Consider the following 6000-nt stretch of genomic DNA (forward strand, 5'->3'; position numbering starts at 1 on the left):
ATGTGGAACTCACTACCACAAGGAGAGGTTGAGGTGAATAGTATAGATGCATTTAAAGGGGAAGCTAGATAAACATGAGGGAGAAAGGAATAGAAGGTTTTGTTGATAGGGGGATGAAGAGGGATGGGAGGAGGCTCGTGTGGAGCATAAACACCGGCATAGACCAGTTGGGCCAAATATCCTGTTTCTGTGCTGTAAATTCTATGTAATTCTTATTCTTGTGGTGCCCTCAAAGGGGCATTTGTTGAGCAGACTCCTGTTTGGTGACCCTGGGGGCAACCCACTGTCACTTTGATTGGTCCATCAAAGTAGGCCCTCCGCTAGAGTGAACAATTTGCACCCCGGATCAACTTTGGGAATTCTAACTTTGCAACACTTCAATTAGAAGAGACTAATCTTGGGAATCCGTGTTGGCCGCTGGAGCGGTCTACGATTTCCCAGCTGTTAAAATCGCTCAAGTGAGCCGTGGGACACTCACCGTCAAGGCTCCCGTATCAAGGGTGGCCAAAGACGATTGCCCGCACTTGTGGGAAGAGTTTCCTGGCAAGAGTTAGCAGTGGTGCAAAAAAAAATTGCACCACGAGGCAACCGTCTGGACAACAACTTGCATTTATATAGCGCCTTTAACATAATAAAACGTCCCAAGGCGCTTCACAGGAGCGATTATCAGACAAAATGTGACACCGAGCCACATAAGGAGATACTGGAAATAAAGAAATGCTGGAAACACTCAGCAGGTCAGACAGCATCCGTGGAGAGAGAAACAGAGTTAACGTTTCAGGTCGGTGACCTTTCATCAGAAAGGAGATATTAGGGCAGGTGACCAAAAGCTTGGTCAAAGAGGTAGGTTTTAAAGAGTGTCTTGAAAGGAGGAGAGAGGCAGAGAGGTTTAGGGTGCGAATTCCAGAGTTTAGGACCTAGGCAGCTGAAGGCACGGCCGCCAATGGTGGGGCTCTGAAAATCGGGGCTGCGCAAGAGGCCAGAGTTGGAGGAGCGCAGAGATCTTGGAGGGTTGTAGGGCTGGAGGAGGTTACAGAGATAGGGAGGGTCGAGGCCATGGAGGGATTTGAAAACAAAGGATGAGAATTTTAAAATCGAGGCGTTCCCGGACCGGGAGCCAGTGTAGGTCATTGAGCACAGAGGGTGATGGGTGAACAGGACTTGGTGTGAATTAGGATACGGGCAGCAGAGCTTTAGATGAGCTCAAGTTTACGGGGGGCGGGCAAAGGGTGTAAGATGGGAGGCCGGCCAGGAGAGCATTGGAACAGTCAAGTCTAGAGGTAATGAAGGCATGAATGAGGGTTTCAGCAGCAGATGAGCTGAGGCAGGGGCGGAGACGGGCGATGATATGGTCAGAGTACAGCTGAGGAAGCCACAGTGCTTTTAGTGGAACTCCCAACGCTCCAGCGAATCACTGTCCTCCGGTTATAAAGATTTTAAAAAGTTCAATAAAATAGTTTATATAATCGCAGAGTGAATCTTGTTTTAAAACATTTAATTTTCTTCCCATTTTAAATCCTCCTCCCCCACAGCATCTGAATGAACACGCTGGTTAGGGGTGCAGGCAATTGATGAAATTGGCCGTTCTTACGTTCAATTGTCTCCATACCTCCAGACACTGGGGAAGGTACAATGACTAGAAACAAAGCAGCAATTCACCATTTAAAGCTTGTGCACACACTCACAAACACACACACACACAAACACACGCAGATACACACACACACACAAACACAAAAGATATACACTCGCAGATACGCACACAAACGCGCACACACATGCACATATACACAGACGCACAGATATATACGCGCACATGTACACACAATCTAGGCTGACACTTCAGTACAGTACTGAAGGAGTTCTGTATTGTCAGAGGTGTCACCTTTTACATGAAATGTTAAATTGAGGCTCCGTCTGCCTGATCAGGTGGATGTAAAAGATTCTATGCCATCATTCAAAGAGCAGGGAGTTCTCCTGGTATCCTCCCCGATATTAACCCTTCATCAAAGCAGATTAACTTATCATTTATCTCATTGCTGTTTGTGGGACCTTGCTGTGCAGAAACTGGCTGTCTACAACAGAGGCTGCACTTCTAAAGGAATTCATTGGCTGTAAAGCCCTTTGGGATATTCTGAGGATGTGAAAGTCACTATATAAATGCAAGTTCTTTCTTCTTTGGCGTTCCTTCCTAGCCTAGGGGGCGGTATGGTTAATTGAGCACCTCTCATTAATACCCCTGCCAAGATTACAGGATAGATGTGGATGAGGAAGGCTCAAACTTCCTCATCCATCCTGAAAAAACCTCCAGTCCCTCATCACAACATCCAGTTGTTTCTTAAACCATTCCATTAACCTGCCTGGAGATCCACTGGCTGATCATGTTCACTAGGTTAAACCCGTGCCCCTTTGTCCTTGTCTGTCTCCCAAAATCCTTGTCGCTAAATACCTCCGTGGCCTTGTCCCAACTCTACCTTTGCAATCTCCTGGAACCCTAGATCACCTCACGAATGCTCCATTTCTCGGGCTCTGGCCTTCCACACATGTCCACTTTCTGTACCCCCCCAATACCGCCCCCCCACCCATTATTGGTAGCAATATTGGAATCCTCCTCTCTGAAATTCCCTCCCTAAACCTCTCCATCTCCACATCTCTCTCTAGTTTTAAAAGCCTCATCAGAACCTGTCTCTTTGACCATGCTTCCTAATCTCTCACTTCCTGATTTGGCATCTGTTTTCCTTACACCTAGTTGTGAACATTTTATTATGTGCTAAATAAGAGTTGTTGCCGTGGTGTTACTGTCAACAGGTTAACTTGAAGAGCTATTCTGGATTTGTCCTTTCAGTACCATTTATTACCCTATGTACCTCTATGGGATTTGCTCTTAGTTGTCTCCTATCAAGATTGAGAAGTCCAGGTTTCTCCAACCTTTCTTCAACAAACTTAATACAGAGCTGGAAATGGATGTAAGACCAACTGAGCCATTGGGGAGTGGGTTGGCTGCTTCAATAGCTCAGAAGTAAGTCAGAAGTAACTGAGTCACAGCGACTCAGTTACTAACAAAATCACAACGAGTCAGTTAGTAAGAAAGTCACAGTGAGTCACAATTAGTAATAAAATCACAATGAGTCAATTGGTAACAAAGTCACAGTGAGTCACAAAGTCAGTGAGTTATAATTAATAAGTCATAATTAGTAACAAAGTCATAACGAGTCATAATTAGTAACAAAGTCATAACGAGTCATAATTAGTAACAAAGTCACAAATAATCACATTTAGTAACAAAGTCCCAATGGGTCAGTTAGTAACAAAGTCACAGCCAAGTCATAATAACAGGAGGGACAGAGTCACAGCGAATCGTAATTAGTAACAAAGTCACAGTGAATCATTGTTAGCACTCTGATCAGGACAGAAATTGCACCACATGAGCCCTCACCTAAAACATTAAGCAAGTAATTAAAATGTTAATTGGGTTGAGCTTATTAATTTTTAATGCAAATTATATTGTCAGTTCTGGCAATGTTATTGTTAAAGTCTTTTTTTAAAAGTTATTGCCAATTCTGAGGTCATTCCCATCAAACGTAACAAGATTTCATGGTGATGATGTCATTGCTTGTGGTAGAATTACTTCCTCCCACCCCATTTCTTCCCTGCTCTCCTGAAGGCTCTGACTCTTGTAGGTGCTCAGTCCCATGGGCACCAGCTGGCCTCCAGTATTTCAGCCAAGTGTCCATTCTTCAAGCATGAACCCACACAGTGAGTGTTAGTAGGATATTCAACCATGGGAGGGGCACACAGCCAAGCCTAGCCTCTGGCCAAAATTCACACCCACTCACATACCTTTCAGCAGGGGACACTGGATAGATACCAAGAGCAGGGCCTGGTTAATACTTATTTCACCTTTCCAACTCAAGAGGCACTGAGGCCAATTGTAGCTGCCTTACGGCCGACTTAGCTGAGATCATGTTAATTCAGTAAAGCCTTAGGATCGATTCTGGGACTTTCCTGGTCTCAGTTCATTCAACCTCCAGTAAGGGATACTTCCCTTTATTAGCCGAGGCATAGAACGTAAGAGCAGGGAGGTTATGCTGGAACTGTATAAAACACTAGTTAGGCCATAGCTTGAATACTGTGTACAGTTCTGGTCACCACATCACAGGAAGGATGTAATTGCACTAGAGAGGGTCCAGAGGAGATTTACGAGGGTGTTGCCAGGGCTGGAGAATTTTAGCTATGTGGAAAGATTGGATAGGCTGGGATTGTTCTCTTTGGAACAGAAGAGGCTGAGGGGAGATTTAATTGAGGTGTACAAAATTATGAGGGGCTCAGATAGAGTGGATAGGAAGGACCCATTTCCCTTAGCAGAGAGGTCAATAACCAGGGGGCATAGATTTAAAGTAATTGGTAGAAGGATTAGAGGGGAGCTGAGGAGAAATGTTTTCACCCAGAGGGTGGTGGGGGTCTGGAACTCACTGCCTGAAAGGGTGGTAGAGGCAGAAACCCTCAACTCATTTAAAAAGTACCTGGATGTGCATCTGAAGTGCTGTAACCTGCAGGGCTACGGACCAAGAGCTGGAAAGTGGGATTAGGCTGGGCGGCTCATTTTCAGCCAGCGCAGACACGATGGGCCGAATGGCCTCCTTCTGTGCCGTAAATTTTCTATGATTCTATGTACATCAGACGCGCCCCGGCTGTTATTTTTTTTAAACTTAAATTTATTTTTTGACAAAGTGTTAACCCACACATGCAAATACCCAAATAATATTCTGCGCCCATACATTTTACACTCCAAGGAACTGCCCGGCTGAAAGTTAGAATCAAACCAGCTTAGCTCCACTCACTCTCATCCCACAGACTGTGGTGATCTGCTTATGGCACTGAATGCCGTCATCCACACTATACCCAGTCTGTGAGCAACTCCGCAGTGGGGAACTGAGAGAAGTTTCTCAACTCCCCAAATGGTTAAGAAGTGTGTATATATATATATATATATATATTTTGAAGAGATTGAGGAAATAGATGAGGAGTACGGCATCAAGAGGAGAGAGAGAGAGAGAGAAAGACAGACAAAGGATAAGGGATGAGAAGAGAGAGACACACAGTGAGGGATTGACGAGAAACAAACAAACAATGAAAGGATAAGAAGGCGGCTCATCACCACCTTCTCGAGGGCAATTAGGGATGGGCAATAAATGCTGGCCTCGCCAGCGACGCCCACATCCCATGAACGAATAAAAAAAAGACGGACACAGATAAAGAGTGAGAAAACAGAATTACCCACAAACTGGCATCTTCACCTGGCTGGTGAGGCAAATGGGTAAAAGTCACACTGGTAGGGGTGAAGTAAGGGTTGTTTTTTGGAGCTTGGGCTGAGGTACGTTGGTGTGGCAGGGGACCGGGAGCTTTACTCTGCGTGTAATCATGCTAAACCTGATCGGGGAGTGCTTGGACAAAAGAAAAATACTGTAGATGCTGGAAATCTGATATAAAAACCAGAAAATGCTGGACACCGCAGATCAGGCAGCATCTGTGGAGAGAGAAACAGAGTTAACGTTTCAGGTCGATCATTCTCCCTCCACAGATACTGCCTGACCTGCTGAGTGTTTCCAGCATGTTCCGTCTTTATATCTGGGAGTGCTTGGTGTGGATACTGGGAGCCCGAAATTGGAAGGTGTTCCATTCTGCAGCATCAGAAGCACATTGAGAACAAAACTTCACCAAAAAAATGACAGCTGAAGACTCAGGCTGGAGTAAGTTGTTATCATTTTGATAGCCTTCACTTGCTCTTTTTTTAAACTGTAGTTAATCGTGGAGATGGGAGCCAGGGTTGTCGTGAATGTCTGGGTCACTAAACCCAAAGACAAGCTGCACACAAATTAAAGCAGCTGCTTCCGGAATGAAGACAGACGGAAATCAGTGGAAATGCAAGTTCAAATCGGTTGGGATTTTTTTGCAAGAGGGGAGCTTTTCAAAGTCTTTTGAGAAAAGCAATCGTCACAT

This window comes from Heptranchias perlo, chromosome 21 (assembly GCF_035084215.1).
Source record: "Heptranchias perlo isolate sHepPer1 chromosome 21, sHepPer1.hap1, whole genome shotgun sequence".
Taxonomy (NCBI): Eukaryota; Metazoa; Chordata; class Chondrichthyes; order Hexanchiformes; family Hexanchidae; genus Heptranchias; species Heptranchias perlo.